Below are 18938 nucleotides of genomic sequence, written 5' to 3'. Positions count from 1 at the left end.
ATATGAGGATAGAACTATGTATCCCGGAATGAGTTGTTTCGTTTAGCGCGTAGCGCGTTCGTGCTTTGTTGTATGCTGGTACAGTTGTAATCCGCATGATGTGTTCTATGTATGTTTTCGTGCTTTTGTTTTTGGTGTTGTTTTGCTTGTCTCTCTGTCAAGAGGAAATGTTTGACAGGGTTGACATTGTGTTGCTAACAAGATTTTAATTAGTAGATCACATACACTAAAATAACATTGACTCGTCTCGAGTCTATAATAAAATGCGCGCTGGTGTAGGTATATGTATACCAGGAGTACATATACCCACTATCATTAACACACTCTAGTATGAATTGTCTGGTGTGTTTCTCCGTTGCATGATTATTGCCTCTGTCTATTTGCTAGTTTAGCTTTTACTGCATACTGCACGCATACCCGGTTCACCCACGAGTACATTCAGGCAGTACTCGGGGAAATGCAAAGTCACATACCCCTATTTATCTGTGCATACACCGTGTGCCGGATTTTCAAATCAAGAACCTCGCAGAGGCATTTCCGCCCGGAAATTCCTTCTCTAATTCTTTTCCCCCGATTTCATTCCCGGAGAAACGCTGCCAACTTCATTTCACTCGATCCAGTACATCTACCCCGATACAGATTTCAACTCCGATTCTACCTCGACACCTACATTTCGTGGAGCTATCCGCGAATTTTTTTCCGTACCCCATGTGATTCTTGAGCTGGCGCAGCCACCTCACCTGCATCCGGACCCCATCACCCCATCACCTCTGCCTTGCGCGGCGTAGGTAGATCGTCACCACCGCTCCACCGCAGCATGCGATTACTCCGCCGGCGCAAAGCGACGGAGAATCAAGAGTGGCGGAGGACCACCCAGTGCGCCATCTTCTCCCGCACCTCGAGCCACCGCACCCAGCCGCGCGTTGTTCCGAGCTCGCTCATTCCTGATGAGAATCAGCAGGAGGAGTGACGAGCCGATCAGTGTGCCCAGCAGCGCTGCGAGGAACAACCACAACGCCACCAAGAACACCTCCTCACCGAAGGAGCTCGGCTCGATCTCGCCCAAACCGAAGAGGTAGTAGAGCGGCATTGTGTTTGTGCGTTGGAGGAGAGCGGCGCTGCCGTTTTTATAGCCCAACCCCGGTGTACGGTGAGCGAGGTCCAGGAGAACTGCTCGTCGCTCGATCACCAGCGTCCAGGAGGCGAATCCGCGAGCAGTGCCGATAAGGTGCTGGCCCGCGACGTGAGTGCTCGCTGCACCGGCGTTGTGCATGCCGCGCACTATGGCTCTAGGGTCCTCATCGCCCTAGGAGCTAGATGTGCGCTGCGCCAAGCCGCACGCGGAGCAGCAGCATAGGAGAAGCAGCAAGCCGGAGGTAGAAGAAGGAGGCTGCCAGTGGGCCCTGGACCCACGTGTCAGCAGGTGAAACCACTGTTCATTGGGTGCATCCAGTATTTTTTTCGGGAGTTTGATCTCGAATGCCCCTAGCCGTGGATATATCCAGGTTTGCCATAACCCTCCCCGGGTGTACCAATTATCGGTGCCCCCAACTCGTTTGAAATTTAACCAAAGGGTTAAAAATTAACCCCGAGGTTTTTCCCCGGAGCGGTTATTCTTTCATTTGTGCTGTAACCCTAGGAATCTCGAGGACGAGATTCTTTTTAAGGGGGGAAGAGTTGTAACAGCCCCAAAATTGGGTTATTAATTTTTGTGCTGTTATTCTCTCCTGGCACTCATTTTCAAAATTTTCTCCTGAGTTTGCTGGATGACTCTGAGAAATTTTGTCGTCTCCAACCTTTCAAAACCTTGCTCATGTCTTTTTCAGTGGGCAAGACCTCATTTGCAGCAACTCAAATCCTCTCAAACCCTAATTCCAAAATTTTGGAGTTTGGATAGGTCCTTTGTGCTAACAAGGGAGCCATCACTTTTCTTGCTATGTTGATCCTCCCATTTGTTCCCAGAGATCCTCCTATCTTTCTGAACCTTGGATATGCAAAAATCTTGCTAAGTCCAATGAAATATTTTTTGAATTATGATTTATTCCTTTTCTTGCCTTTCTGAGGAATAAAATCCAAAGGCATAGCTAGCCATCTCCTAAATTCATGAGAATTGCTGGAGTTGATGCTTATGCCTAATCCAAGCTCTAGCAAGTATATTGTCCACAATTAAAAAAGGAAAACTGCCTTTTCCTATTTAATGCCAATATTGAATTTCTGCCATTTTCCAAAGGAACTACTATTTTTATGGCATAGAAAATTCCCACATAAATTGTGGAGCTTGTCCTTGCTATGTCATCACTAGTTCCATCCTAATCTCATGTTCCTCAGTTCAAAAATTTGGCACATGATCCAATGCAAGTTTCTGCCTTCTCTGAAATTTTGCAAAGGAAGTGCTTTATTCCTAATTCCATTTGAGCTGCAATTTGGCAGGGTGTTTAACATTGATAAATAACCCATGGATACCAAAGATGAGATCAATCCATTCATCCTAGCTCCCTGTGCAATGTTTCAAAGTTTCTGACCAGAATGCAACTTTGTGAAGGAAGTACCTTCATAGGGTTTCCAAATGGGATGAAACTTTTCCATCCTCTCAAGTATCCCAAATCATTAGCCTCCACCCAAATTCAGTTCATTTCATTGAACTATGTGAGCACAGGAGCAATTCTTGGTTTCTGTCCAATTTTTCCGTTTGTGAAGCAACTACATTTTATCTTGCTCCATTATGGCTGAAAATATTCCCAGGGATTCTCATATCCATATAACCTATCTCCACAAGAGTTTGGCTCATTTCATTTAGCTAATTGCCCTGAGGATTTTTCTGAACTTTTTGGACATAAATGATAGCTGTGAAGGAAGTACCATTTTGGTGAGTCCATTTGGTATGAACTTTTTACAGCATCATTTTATGTCGAAATCATCAGGCTTTGCCAAGTTATAGCCCAATCCAACACTCCTAGTGAGTGCTTGTTCATCATTCAGTTTCTGGGTCAGATTTGGTAGTTGTACAGCAACTATGGTAAATAGTTGTCCAAATTACCTCAAAACTCCCAGGACCGTAGTCCTTTCTACCCTAAGCCTCCCAGACAACCATTTTACCTTTTACACTCTGGTTTTATCTCTAGGATGTTGCCAAGTTTGCAACAGCAAACTTGTAGAGCTTGGTTTACTCAGCTCAATTTGTCTCTGCCCGTTTCTTTACCATGGTAATACTCCACTCTGGAAGGACTTCGCGGTAGACATGAACTTACATCAGTGAAAAACCCAGAGCGCGCCATGCCAGTGGTGACTACGTGGGCAGCCAGCCAAAACGGTGGTCTAGCCACTGTTCGCGTCGGCATCCCTGCTCCGGCCGGCTCTGGCCTCGCCATTAATGCCCAACAGTTCCCCCTCAGCGTCCTCTTCCCTCTGGACCTCTGGCCCCCTTCGTTTTCTTCTCCGGCGAGCTGTGCCAAGGACCAAACAGTACGCCACTGTGCATCGTCGCCTTCCTCCCCGATGTCCTCTTCCTCCGTTCGTCCGCAAGCTTTGCTCGATTCCGTGAGCCTCTGGCGCTCGTCCTCACCCTCCTCGTCGCCTTCCCGCCTTTTCCTGTGAGTATTGGCCGCGTCTGCCGACACTGCGCCCCTCGCCGGTGCACGGACACGTCGCCTGCCGCGTGCCACCTCCTCGAGCCCTCCCGCGGCTATATAAGCAAGCCCCCGGGCTCCCTCGCAGTCCACAACCCTCCCCAACCACTCGCAGCTCTCCCCCTCGCCTCGAAGCTCCCCATCCCCTCCAATGGTCGAGCCATCGCCGCCGTCCCCTCGGCCATTTCCGGCCGTCCCCTGCCCCGTCCAAGCCTTCCACGGCACGCGCCATTCCCCGGCGATCCTCCCTGGCTCGCCGCCCCTCCATTTCTCTCATCGTAGCCCCGTGTCCGCCGACGACCGGAGCCCCTCTTCGCCGCGGGCATTGCTGATCTCCCTGCAGTGCCTCACGCCAGCAACGGAGACCTCCATCCGATGCGCCTCTCCGCCCTGAGCGTCTGGGTAGGTCGCGCGCCCCGTGTGGTGGCCGGACGCGCTGGCGACCGCCGTCGAGGCGACCCCCTCCCTCGGCCTCGCTCGATCCTGAGCGGGAGGTTGAAGAAGCCAGGGCCAGGCGGGCCCTTTCCCGCGCGGCCCCACCTGTCGGCGACCGTAGGGCGTGGCCCCGCTGGCCACGTCGGATAACTGGCGGCGCCCCGCCGAGAAACCGTTTTCCGTACGCGAAAGCGTATTTCGGGAAGTGCGCTTTCAGTCGCCGAAAGCGTATTCCTCCTCTTCTTCGGGCCAGAATGCGCTTTCCTCTCTAGAAAGCGTATTCCTGAGAAAGACGCGGTCTGTTTTTCTGCCAGGGGCTAGTTTGTAATGATTTTCTTTACAGATAGGTCCCTGGTAGTTAAACAATCATATCTTTTTACCCATAGCTCCGAATCAGGTGATTCCAAAGCCCACATCTTCGTTTCGTCGAGCCCGTTTTTTGATATCATTTCCATAATATTTTCACATAGTGGAAATGACCATTTTGCCCTTGCCCGTAAACAGCCTCCTCCGAGAGAGAACTGTTTCCAGCAAATCTTTCCGCGATCGTTTCACACTTCTTCCCGGAGTATTTGTCGACCCCCAGGCAAGCCAACCTCTTATGATGAGCCCCGAACGTGCATGTTGACTTTGGTTGCACCTTGTGTGTGTGTAGTTGCAATTGTTTCATATCGTTTTCCTTTGTAGTTATTCCATTTATGCATGTCATGCATGCTTATGTTTTCATGATACCTTGGCCATTCTAATTAAAATGTTATTATTTGCCATGTCACTACTCTACTTTATTTTCATGTCATCGTTATAAGATGTTATGATGATTGAAATGCACCATGATATCCTAGTACTTGATATTGTCATGCTCTGTATTTGATAGTTGTGTACTTGAGAAGTTCGATATTTTGTCCATCTATTTGTACGCTGGATGCTCATTGTTGCACTCATGTTTAATATGCTCATGATGATGGAGAACAAAATAAAATGACTTAATAATAACAAACCTCCTCCATCATCGATGGGATCGAGGCATAGTGCCAGCAAATCGAACTTTTTCAGTGCAGCCACATTTTGCCTTTGTGGGAAGGCCTTAATGCGAGCTATTGTCGTGCCTCTCGCCGGTGCCTCCAACTAGGGAAGGTTATGGGCATGCTTACCCTGATCAGGTAGGCGGACATAACCTTGTGTGCCCGTTGTTAGAATTTTTGGTACCGGTCCCCGTGAGGGACATTTTGGCCACGACGGTGGTCGTTGTGTCTTTGGTAGACACGGGGCCACCCAGGACTAGCCCAGTTGGGAGTGGGTCAGAGTGGCCGTGAGAATGTCATGGCAGTAGGTCGGTTTTGTCGGAATGCCGTTGGTCCACCCGAATGGGATGACGAGGCCATGGGTTCTGTGGTGTGTGTACAGTGTGCTACCTCTGCAGAGTGTATATAAAGTCTATCGATAGCAACAGTTCGCAGTAGGTCCAACTATCAGGTCTTGGTCGAAATTGAGGATAAACCTTAAATAACTAAGTTGATAATGAAATTGTGTAACAAATAATGTGATGACTTGGACTATGAGATAGTCGTGAGAAGTCACGACGATGTTTTGATATGATCACGAGACGAGGTCTCGGTGAGTGTTGGAGACCAAGTGTTGGTCATGGTTGTGATCGCCGGAAAGATCACCGTTCGGTTGCGAGGCAACCCATTGGTAAGAGAGTCCGAGGGACTCGGTGCACAAGTTTGGTTGCATTGCATGAGTAATATGTTGCATTTAAAAACCAAGGCAGAACAGAAGGTGGTTGCATAAAGTTAACATGCTATGTCTGTAGTGGATTCGGTAGTTTATTTTCAGCATAGTTTCATGATGCCATGATTTGATTAACATATTAAATTATGTCATGATTGAGATGATATGCTATGTTGTGCTATTACCATGTTATAAGCATGTTTTAATATGTGATGTCATTGCCATGTTAGTAGATGCTATGATATTGTTCATGCTCAGTTGACCTCTATCATGCCATGTTTAGTAATTGATATGAGATAGGTTGTTGCATGCGCTTGGTTCTTGCTTTGTCTTCTGCTTGTTTGGATGCTATGTATTTGGTTGTCTTGCAAGTACATTCAATGTACTGACCTGGCGTGTCATGCCAGTTTTGTAGGTCATACTCAAATTGTTCGTTTGATCCGTCGTGCTAGGCCATAACCTTGCCAGTCCTGTGAGTTGTGGAGCCCAGCCAGAGTTGATGAGCCGCCAAACCAAGACTTCCGCTGCCATTTTAATAGACTTCCGCTACCATTTAAATAGCCTTAGGGCTATGCTAGATAATTGTATTCATCAATGATGTAAGCTTATATACATGTATTTGATGAATATTCTTGTACCTGGAATGCTGTATTATGGACCTGTCGTGCGTCAGGTGTTATCCTGGGCTGACGTGCGAAGGCCCCCTGTTCCATGCGGATCGGGGTGCCACAGAAGGCCTATCTTTGGTAGCATCTGTAGGCTATCATCAAATTATTGTAGAATGGGATTTCTTACAAGTTGTTCAAGCTTTTACTAGAGGTAACACATGGTGGAACAAAGGATCACGTATTATTGCTGATTGTTTTGATCTAGTTCTGGAGATAGGAACTGCCGCATTTTCTCACTGTCCTCGGGAATGCAATGGTGTCGCACATGAGATCGCTAGAAATAGCTATGAGAATCATCTATCTTGTATTTGGGTTGATTACCCCACTTCTTTCATTCATGTATCTCTTGTGAACGATGTAAGTATGCTTAATCAATAAAGCATGCCGTGATGGAATCAGATAACGAATCTTTGTTTTAGCTATACTAGTGGGTTTTTTCTTCTGTCAATTCGAATCAGAAAATGAATCAGATTCTAAAACCACCATCCAACAAGAAAATCTATGCTAGATCCCTACAATCCTACATGTACGCAAACATTATGGCTGGGCCAGTACATGAGTAGAAATACCTCATCAATACGTGAAGAAAATGATTCAGATTCAAAAACCACCATTCAAGATGCAAGAAAATCTATGCTAGATCCTTTCAACTAGCACGCCCATATGAAATTGATGCTCATGTACTATACAAGAAAAACCCCAATGCCATGAAAAAACAAAGTACTTGAAGGAAAAATAAATCTGAAAAAACCAGAGTAGTACCTCCGAGAGCTCGTCGATGACATCCTCGTCGAAGTCGCTGCCCTTCCTGGGATCCACAGCCATCTCGAACTCTATCTCGTCCACGTCGTCCCCTCCCCCCCCCCTAGAACTCCTCCTCAATTTTGTCATAGAGCTCGCGCTTCAGCCTCGCCTTCTCCTCGTCCAGATCTTCCCCGACCTTCTCGTGCACAGGCTCTCCGACTGGTAGCTCGACGGCTGGGATGGCAGCGGGAGGAGGCACATCAGTTGCTGCACCGCCAGCCGTCGCCGCTACGGCGGACTCAGCCGCTGCAACCGCGGCGGCAGCCACGGCAGCAGACTGCTCTCCACCGATGGTTGCCTCCAGCTCGTCTGCCACATCTTCACAACCATGCTTCATCGGCGGTCGACAAGAGGAGGAGGGACGTGTTGGAAGGGAGGAGAGGAGTGGAGTGGTGAGGAAGTGAGGAGGGTTTGGGAGAGGACGAGGTGGTATGGCTAGAGTGGGAGAGGACGAGGGTTTTCTACCCGATTTGGGGAAGGAAATGAATGTGGCTGCCTCTTGGAGTTACCGAGGGGTCGGGGGGGTGATTTGTCTCACCTACCAGGGCCTTCCACAGTGAGGACGCGTGGGGTTTGCCCCGCCGTGCACCTCGCGTGCGGTTTGCTCCGCGCCGCCCTTCAAACTGCTGACACGTGGACACCAGCAGTGGTTACACATGATAGATACAGTAAATGAATTTCTTAAATCGGAGGGCACATAATTTGTATCAAAATGCATCATCAGCCTAGCGGTAACACGCTCCCGATCACATACTAATGCCCTTGGTTCGAAACTCCGCCGGGCAGTTTAGTTCCGTCTTTTCTTCCTAAGGGGTTTTTACATGTGGATCCCACATGTCATTCACACACACGGAGAACACGTACAAACAAACTTGCCGGACATGATGTAAATGGACGCAAAAAAATTATACTTCTTTGTATCAACATGAGAAGGAAGCATGACTAGTTTGGTAAGGTTGTCGGCATTTGTATGGATTTTCTAATACGATTAAATGCTTAAAATACTTCTCGGAGGTGACGCGACAAGCGCATGTTGTCGATCCACTGCGGTAGCCATGCCCACAATAAGGAAAAATTTGGTTGTATTCTTAACATGGCCAAAAATTCACCTCCTTCACCGGCGACCGTTCGGGTAGGAGGTAAGGGTCCGTGTGGAAGGACGAGTTTTTCTCAACATGCTTCAAATGGACCTATATTCTTTCTACACCCTTGTACCAACATGAGAAGCATCCATGACTAGTTCCATTGATTTTCGACGTTTTTATTAATTTTCTAGGGTTATCACGACGATAAAACCCTAAAATATTTCCCACGAGCGCCACCCTTCCCTCTGATCACTCTGACCAGCATGTACTTAACTTAGCATCAAGGCCATGAAAACAGGAATCAGAACCGTATTAGATTTTGATCCCACACATACAAAACAGATAACACACATACTGCAGGTACTACGATTATCAGATTGAACTTGTAATGCATAACAATTTCTGGTATTCAAATATATCACATGAAATACTTAGACAACTAGAAATGCAAAACAGCTTCTGGTGTTGAGGTTGAGCAAGGGACTTTTATTGTGAGGCGCAGCATCTTCAGCAACCTATCCATGATTCCACCTGTAGCATATAAGTAACTGAAAATTTCAGATTGAATACAGTTGGTATTGGAAAAATGACAGTACGGTAATTTGAAGATGCCAAGAAAATCTGTCACAACAACTGTAGGAGGATACGAATTTGAATACAAAGTTCATAGAAGTCAATGTTGAATTAATAAGACCTTTGCAAGATGCAAAATCACTGCTGTGATGAGAGTAAACAACATGTAGGCCATAGCACATGCAAGAAGCACTTACAGGAAGTGAAGCAAAAGGTTGTACAGCACGGCAGCATGAGTAAGCCAACATCCCTACTAAAATTATTTCGCTGCTTATGTCTAGTTTTTTTGTTGAATCATTAGGAAGCCCTAAAAATTTTGATGCAAGATCACCGACAGGGCACTACTGAAATATTTCAGTGTCTACATCTCTCTACTGAAAGTGCATTACTGAAATATTTCAGTGGTTACGTGTGTGTACTGAAACAACACCATTGAAATATTTCAGTTGCTACATGCGTGTACTGAAACAACACCACTAAAATATTTCAGTTGGTACGTGCGTGTACTGAAAGTGAAACACTAAAATATTTCAGTGGGTACGTGCGTGTACTGAAAGTGCACCACCGAAATATTTCATCGGCTACGTGCTTGTACAGAAACAGCACCCCAGAAATATTTCAGTGGCTACGCGCGTGTACTGAAACTGCTACACTGAAACATTTCAGGGGTTGCGTGCGTGTACCAAAACTGCAGTACTGAAATATTTCTGGGGTTGCGTGCGTGTACTGAAACTGCAGTACTGAAATATTTTAGTGTCTACCCGTGTGTACTGAAATTGCATTGCACTACTGAAATATTTCAGTGTGTACCCGTGTGTACTGCAATTGCACTACTCAAATATTTCAGTGTGAACCGGTCAGTACAGAAATATTTCAATGCCTACAACTATGTACTGAACATGCAGTATTGAAATAATTCAGTGTCAACCCAGAGTCTATCACTCTAAAACTGTGTACTGAACTTGTCTAGAGGCACTTCTCGCAGTCAAAATATTGCAAGTTCAATTTACACAGATTGTATCACGTAATTTGAACACAACTATTGAGGTGACAGACAAAATTTCCTATCATGGATACCAGTCCAGTACATCAAAACATAGCAAGTAAACATATTAATGCTATATGCCTACTTTCATTCCAGCCTTGTCGATCAAACTAAGCTGCCATCCAGAGGCTACGGATTGAAGTACACAGGTAGCAAGAACATATTGCAGAGAATCAAATTAACCAAGTGGCAAGTAATGATTTATAAATCAGCAATCTTACCCTAAACATATTTGCTGCCGCTGTTCAGGCGAGGAGAGCGGCGAGGGAAGCGTGGAGAGCGGCGGGGAAGCGAGGTCGCGACCACTGTCCTCCTCCTCTTGCGCTCCGGAGTCTCCGACTTGGTTGAAGGCTCCACAATCTGCAACGGCACCTCGTGCACCGTGGGTTCCTGATCCAGTGGATGCTCTACCCTGAATCTGAACGCCCACCACCTCCGCCTGGTCCACGGGCTGGACGAATCGGCCTGCTCCATCGCCCAGAGGAGGATCTCGAGCTTGTGCATCGGTTGTGCGGGTGGTGGTGAAAGCTTTGCCCTCTCCCTCCTCGTCATTTGCTTCAAAGTGGCCATTGCCGTCCAGTTCATCTGCATTATGTTGTGAAACCAAGAACGGATCTCCGTCAACCTGGCCATCTTGACCTGGTCGCCGCAGGCGATCTCCATGAAGTCGGCGTTCTCGCCGCCGCCGATGTGCTCGATCTGCTGCTCCATCGAGGTTCTTGCATGGATGGAAGAGGGGGTGGACGTGGAAGATGAGAAGAGCAAAGTTGCGGCCGTGAGAAGGAGGAGAAGGCTAGGAGATGGCCGCGGTTGTAATGGTGATGGAAGAGGGGAAGGACCACGGCGGCGGCTTTGCATTGGGTGAGAGGGGCGGCGGTTTTGCATTAGACGAGAGGGGCGTGCACATTTTTCCTAGGACTGAAATGCCCCTTGATTAAAAGTTGTCCCCACCTTGTCATATTTTTCCTACGACTAAAATGCCCCTACATTAAAAGGTGTCCCCACCTTGTCATTAGTACTTTCGAGTACTTTCATCCGTGTACTTTCTGAGTACTACGTATGTATGCGCCGTTAGATCGAGACAAACGAACGGCTCCAAAAAATGCCAACTATTGTAAAAGTTGTATTTAGTTAATCCTTTTGTCATGGATTTTCCTAGAACTGGGATTGGTTAGTACTCACTCCGTTCCATAATTTAGTGCCTATAGATTTTTATGAAGTCAAACTTTACAAACTATGACCAAGAATATAGAGAAAACTATTTATATATACAATGCCAAATATATAAAATATGAAAATACATCTCACGATGAATCTAATAATATATGTTTGGCATTCTAAATGTAAATGTTTTTCTCCATAAACTTGGTCAAAGTTTGTAATGTTTGACTTTTTTAAAAATCTATAGGCACTACATTATGGAACGGAGGGAGTATGTTAGTTTCTCTCTTTTGTATTTTGTAACCTTGTATTTTTTATGAAATTACCGTAGAACTATTGTTCTACGGTTTCTGGTTTAAAAAAAATATGATCTGTATGATCTGGTTCATATTTTTTTCCCTTGAAAAAAGACCCTTCCCTGCAAAACATGGCATTTCCGAACTTTCATGACAATTTCTTCAGAAATACATGGCAGCTTCTGCAAAAAAGAGATTTTGCTACGAAAATTAGCGTGTTCAATTGAAAGAGTTGTCATGCTCCCGGAACATAAATTGCCACGAAAAACATTCACAAATGCCATCCTTCCCAAGGAACATTCGTTGGATATCATTACCCCAAAAAAGGTCTAATTTATATATTTTGATTTCATATAAACAAAGGAGCATGCTACTCGTCGGTCTGCTGATCTTCTTTAAAGATCGGCTGGGTCGCAAGCCGTCCATGTATGATAGTCACCGTACGATTCCTCTTCTCTGTTTCCTCCATTGCAACAAGGTCCTTGTGGCAATTGCAATATGACCCTTATCATAGAGCATCTCCGGCCCGCGGACGTCAATATTGCCATTGCAACAAAAGCCTTTGGAATTGCAACAAGATCCTTCCCTCCGCGCCTTCCCTGCAAATCATGAGCGCGCCACCGGCTCGATCTGCTGCTTGCCAGAGACCCCGTTGTCAGGATTGTGTTCTACGACGACGACAACGAGGCCATGTGCTGCCTCAGCCGTGTTGCCTCTGGTGCACAGCGCCGCTGGTCCCTCAACGTCCACTCTACCACCTCGCCTCCACTCGTCGTGGCCAGATCAGGCGAGCCGCCTCCGATAGGCCTCCTCCTCCACCTGCCTCGGCTTTGGGCCTCCTCCTCCACTTGCCTCAGCTTGGGCACCTCTAGCCTAGCTCGCCGCGAGTCGTAGCCGCCCCTGCACCTGCACCCCGGCCAACCACACCTCTTGTTGCGCTGAAGGGGATTGCAACAAAGGCCATGTTTTGCAAAGCTGGCCTCTATGGTATAAATTATTTTGGCTTGTTTGTTCAAAAGCGAATCTAATGGTTGTGGAGGCGGTCGACGTGAGCGTTGTTATCACCCAGGTGGACCGAAGTGTTTCCGATAAAGAAATCATCTGGTTTGTACAGCAGAATGTAGATCTACAACTACTAGCGACTCAAAAGACTGACTAGCTATTTACATCGTTAGGATGCTAATATCCACAGCGCAGAACGACCATGCATGAGTAGCATATAGGGTTCGAGCCAACAAAGGCTGGAACCCCAGACTTCAAGCCACAATGAAAAGAAATGCCACAGCAATAGACCAAGCTCATTATAGCTAGGGACTAGAAAGGAGGTCCGCAAAACAAACTGGAACATGGTAAGGCAGCTCACCACACCAGTAGAGGTCTTCAAGGAAAATACAGCAACATCTGACACACATCTGCATGACTCCCGGCCTCCAACCATCAAAGCGCGGTAGACCTCACTAGCTACTCGCTCGATGAGCTTTGCCCCCGGCATCAACACCTTTTGCCATGCCTCCTTTATCCACAAAATGGACCATCCCATAATCCACGAGCACATCGTTTAATCAATATCATAGGATCATTGATTATTTTTCTTTCGAAAATTATATCTTTTGTACATCGATCTCAAAATAGTCCAAAACATCGCAACAATGCCAACCAAAATCAATTTTCTGCTATCCTTCGAGAAGCCTCTAAGCTAGCTTCCAAAGCAGTCACGCAAATTAACATAATTGAATTAAGATCAAAGGCACATTTTAACAAACTCTAGATAAGCCTAACAATCGAGCAATGTAAAAACATATGATCAATACTTCCATCTTGACCACAAAAGACACACAGTTTGCTCGACTGTTGCATCATTTTGAGGCATACATCCATAATAATTAAAGTATCCAAATAAATGTAATGCATTGGTTTAACATGCAGAAAGAAAGAAAAAGGCATCACCAGAAGATAATAAGATTACATGACTACAAACATAATAACCTATTGTTAAATCGCTACCCAAACTAGTTGAACGTATCCAGAATGAGAGAATAACATGCATACCACTCCAAGTTCTGAAATGTCAGGTCCATGCAGATATATGGGCATAATGGATCTAGATGTGTTTAATTGCCTCATATAAGTGATCTGATATAATGCCAAATTCATGAGCATATGACACTTTAGAGCTTTCATCAAGGCTTTCACTTGTCGTCGGGTTGCCTACTAGATAGTCTTGGAAGCTACTAAACGAACAACGAAACGAACATAATTATTGTGGTGAAACAGTTTGAATGATCAGTAATAACCTTTTTCATTGGTAATGATGGAGTACAAATATATACCCATGCGGAGATGCGTCGCATAGGCGCGACGTTTCGTAGGGATGCAACGAAGCAATGCGTCGGTTTCCTAAAGAATAGGGGGTGCGTGCCCGCCTCACAGAGAAACCACATGTCGATTATAAGTGTGGACTATCTCTTAATTAGTGTGTGCTAATTAAATCTCAACACTCCCCTAATCTACGCCTGTACATGTACCTTTGTCATTCTTGGAAAAATGTTCCTCCAAAAACCCTGTGAAAAAAATATGAGAAAATATACATAATATGCCATGAAAAACTCCTCACAAAAACCCAATGGGAAAATAAGTAGAAAATTGTCATATCCCGATGCTTGTATTACTATTGCCTCATTAAAACCCTTCTATGAGAAACCATTTAGAAAAGATTCATAAAGGAAAAGAGTGCAATATGAATGATCCTGAGATCTCAACAGTTTATTGTTCAGGAGGGCACTCTGCCTGAATCTTGCAAATAACAAAGACATCTTGTACCAATTCCATTAAATTGTTTCTGGAATGAAGAGTTTGGTAAAGATTTTGTGAAAAATAACCAAGATTATCACATGACTTCATTTGCAAAATATTTAGCTCCACATTTCCTTGCAACTCATGCAGCTAAATAATTTCCGAGCAACATGCATTCTAATATTGCTCTTTATAACATGTTTGCATCTACATAATACAAACAACATTATCCAGATCGACGGTCGATAAAGAAACTCCGATCATGTTTAGATATTATCATAAAATGTGCTTGATATAATTTACCTAAATTTTTGGCTTCTGTGTTCGGCATTTGCGATTATTCCCCATCTCTGAAACACTCATAGCCCCACAGATATGCACCCAAGCACTCGAGACAAAAGGAGGTACAGGCAGAGGACGCTAGAGAAACATGGCCTAGCCCCTCGCACTCCAACCATTTTCGAAGCCACCCGCTGCGTCTAGCTCTTCCAACCGCTTGAAGGTGTCTCCCATCTTCCATTTTTTCCTAGCGGTGTTTGACAAACAAACGCATGAAAAGAAAGAGAGAACGGATTTTTAGAACCCGGGTGCCTAAGGCACCCCATTATCTCACCGTTGGTCCAGAAAGTAGCTCGTGGGGATATGTGCTGTAGAACTGTAGCGATAAAACTATTAGCAGGCTTGCTAATCGCTAAACGGGCCTAGAACGACATGTGCCTGTAGGTGTGATTCCCCTAGCAACGGAGACGTGGACTTGACATGTCGGTCCATGTTAAATAAAAAAATAGAGAAAGGCAGACGAGGCCACTCCATCTATAGTACCACTGATCACATCTGTGCGACGTATATATTGGGGTCAGCAGACGAGCAGCAGGAGATTGCCCGGCCGGCTCTACCAGATTCCTTTTCTGGACTAGTCTCGTTTCTTGGCGTTCAAATCGTGATGACAGGCCAGCTTACCTTTTTCTTCCTAAAGAAAGATTCCTGCAAATAATAACGGGCCTAGACGCTGCTGAACACCATATTGCGTATGGTCAAGGACTACACTGGCCCAAGGTATATACTACATTCATGAGAGAGGTTTTACGATGCGATTTTTTGCTTCTAAAAGCACACTTAATCAAAGTTTTTTTACATGCTTTTTATCGTGTTTTCAGTGAACCTGGAATTTCGTTCGGATTCATCAAGAACCATAATACAAGGGTGGATCCCACGCGCAGAAAATGCAACCTGATCCAGTGCACTGTCCATCACACTACGACATCTAGAACTACTGATTAAAAATAGGATGTTACCGTAACAGGTCCCATGCGACGAGCAGGCGGCCTATCCATCGCCGCAGATGAAGAAGACAACGAAGCCTCCTCTTGCAAGTGGATAGCAATTCCAGGTTGCATGTTCCCCATTCTCACGCTGATCCACCCTCGTCTTCGCGCATCGACGCCGACATCCTCACCGGCGGCGTTACCTACCTGCTCCGGTGGCCTCTAATGGCGTCTGAAGAATGGAGGGGCAGCCAGCTAGCGGAAAAGAGAGAGACCAAAGTGATAATGCAGTGAGACGGGCCATAAGACTGGACAACACAGCGTAAGGTGCGACACTTTACCAATAACGTGCATCGAGTCCTATCCCGTCATCGAGGTGGAAGATGACCGACCGATCGTCACAGCAAGCGTGTAGCTTTCAGCCGACGATTCTGGTCTGCGCAGATTGGGGGATAAACACCGTGACCTTCTACTGTACATAAGAAATCAGAACGTCCAAACATAAACATACTAGTCGTCAACCCGTGCATTTGCATGGGCTACAAATTTAATAGTTACTTCATTATTTTGTATAAATATATTCAGAGGAGAATACTGATTAAAATTTCTATGTTGTTTTGTTACAAACCTTACTACTACAATGGATGCGCACATGAGTGGGGCATGAGAGCAAATTATAGTGGTAGAATAATTAGTTAATTTACTGTGTCAACTCTGCTAATTAATTGATTATCTGATTCCAAGCGATTAAGGATGAAAGCATACATACATACCACATAGTAGCTCCGCAAGGTCGGATGCTTGGGCATGTCTTCTTGCCAATCCGTGCCATGCATGGACGTCTCGGACCGGCTTGCTACAGGGAGAGAGCAAGGGTGAGGTTCTGCATGGTGGCGATGTAAGCTTGACCTCGAACGCAGCTACTGTCTGCTTCAGCCGCAAAGTCTCCCGCATCATCCCATGTCCGCATGGCCGTCCTGATCTGCCGTGAGATGTCAACTACGGCCTGGCACCGGTGCTCGTGTCGTTGGGGCACTGGAACTCTTGCGTCCCGCTACACCACGTCCTCCAAGTGCTCGTGTCCTCCTCGGCAACAAAGGCGGTTGCTGGGGTGATGTTTCTCGCGGCGGCGGCGGGGAGCATATGTCTTGCGAGTTGGGCGTGCAAGTAGAAAAGATTAGGTTAGGGAAAAAGCAGGGACGTCTTTTTGATGGAAACGTGGGTAATTTACTGAAAATATCTATTGGTTATAATTTTTTGACAAAAAGAGGGTCAACGTGAGTAATATGATGGAGCTGGGGAGATACGTGAGAGATTGGGGAAGTTTGGCCTTTTTCTTTCCAGAGAGACGTGAGAGTTTGAGAGAGATACAGGAAGATATTTATTTTAGAGATACGTGGGAGAGAGACGTGAGAGTTTTTTTTTCAGAGTTATACGCGAGAGATTTGGAAGAAAGATACGTGAAAGAGTGAGAGGGTTGAGTCGTGGGGGAGAGATACATGAGATTTCTTTTGACAGATGCGTGAGAGATGGGGACCTTTTTTTTTGACAGATACGTGAGAGATGAAAAATTACATGGGTTAATCTACATCGTAATAATTAGGTATCACCCGAGATTAATAGCTCTAATTTTCTAATTAACATGAAAATTATTAAGGAGTCTGTACTCTATAATTAGTATAGCTATATAGATAGATAGATAGACAGATAGATAGATAGACTATAGACTATAGATAGATAGATAATTTGCCTTGTCGGTTTTCTTGCCATCTTCGCAGATTAGGCCGTCATCCCTTGGGTAAAGTATTTATCCAACAAAATCTTCAGAATAAAAAAATGCTTAATTTTTTTGTTTGCGGGCAAGAAAACGCTTAATATAACTTTTACCAGGTAGAGATCATCGTGTTTATGAATTTCCTTGATGATTCAACGCTCGGCGGGCTCACGGGCGTCAAATAGTGTGCTGCTATGAGCAACTGCATTGTGTGTGAAGCGGAGCTGAAACAGAAGCCGGCTGTGATGGTGCCGTTCTTTTTTTTAGCATCAGTGCAGACACAAGCGCTCATATATACACGCATACACTCACCCCTATGAACGTACACACGTACACCCTACCCCTATGAGCACCTCCGAGAGACTGAGCCGGCATATCATCTTGAGATTTATCAAGCCACCATAGGCGCCTCGTCGTCGACGGGAACGTCTCCTCCCACTGAAAGCGCATCGCCGGAAATCCTGAAATAAATTCAGGAATAATGCGAGCACCAGGATTTAAACCCTGATGAGTTGGGGATACCATTGTCCACCTAATCATCTCAACCACAGGTTGATTCACGTGATGGTGCCGTTCAGTATGTTGCATGCATCGATGTGACTACCCGTCTTTTGCTCAATGAGACAGTAATTTTGGCAGCGTGTGGCGTGCCTGGTTGGATGGCTGAGACGTGCAAGTACCCTGTACAGGTATGGTAATGTGCCGGGTACAGGATACATATTACTTTATTTTTGGCTGGATAGAATACAGATTACTTTCAGCTGAGCTGTGCATCTATTAGGATGGCCGTTTTGGCTGAGCATATGCTAATGATGCAGGATGAATACTAAATTCAAAAAAACGTAAAAACAATTAAAAAATTGTAGATGTTCGTATTTCTTTCGCAAGCATGCTTGACAAATTCCACAGTAAACAGAGCAGAAGTGTTTTGTGGGTGAAAAAACAAAATTAAGGTGACATTTGGTCTTCCATTTTTTTGCACAGGTCAAAATGCTTAACATTTTTGCCTTAAAATTTGCACGTAGCATTTTGATATGACTAAGATCACATATTTTTGCCTTCAATTTTTTTTTGATGTGACTAAGATCACATAAAATAAATTTGCCTTAAAATTTGCACGTAACATGTGCATAGCAAAATTGAATTTCCGACATTTGTTTTTCTCCAATTTACTATCCCTGGCTCGCAGATGCTCATAGCACTTCTACCAGGTACATATGGCCGTGCACATGTTCCTAGTAAAACATGATTAGAATGGCGCCAATATATGTTTCGGGTATAAGTTGTGGGCGCGCTATGCCCATCCGCTTCCACATGCATTTGATGACTTGAATTTATTGTCTGTGGCTTGTAGATGCTCTAATCACTTGTACCATGGTACCTATGCCCAGGCAAGTGTTCCTGTTACAACATTATTAGAACGCGTGAGTAGGTGTTGCAGGTACAAGTTATAGTCGTGTTGTGCTCGGGCGCATCCGCGAGTGTTTAAGGGTCCGCATTTGCTGTATGTGGCTTCTAAATGCTCTCCGCACTTGTACCGGGTAGGTATGGCCCGGGAAATCCCTCGTATATAATGATTAGGACAATGCTTCGGTGCCTTAAGGCACCTACCTTTGTGTCTATGACATGTGGGTCTAATAGGTGGCTGGCCCATATGTCAGTGACCCAAAGGAAGGTGCCTT

General features: G+C 45.4%; 1 long non-coding RNA gene across 1 annotated transcript; it reads right to left on the bottom strand.

Moving 5' to 3' along the window:
- Positions 1-12433: 12433 nt before the first annotated feature.
- Positions 12434-16652, bottom strand: LOC123049771 (uncharacterized). The gene is made up of 3 exons (XR_006423650.1): positions 16256-16652; positions 15824-15954; positions 12434-15737 (listed from the first exon to the last, which is right to left on the bottom strand). It is a non-coding gene; the product is annotated as an uncharacterized lncRNA (long non-coding RNA).
- Positions 16653-18938: the final 2286 nt, after the last annotated feature.

Source organism: Triticum aestivum, chromosome 2D (assembly GCF_018294505.1).
Source record: "Triticum aestivum cultivar Chinese Spring chromosome 2D, IWGSC CS RefSeq v2.1, whole genome shotgun sequence".
NCBI classification, from domain to species: domain Eukaryota; kingdom Viridiplantae; phylum Streptophyta; class Magnoliopsida; order Poales; family Poaceae; genus Triticum; species Triticum aestivum.
This window is presented reverse-complemented; position numbering and strand designations above follow the sequence as displayed.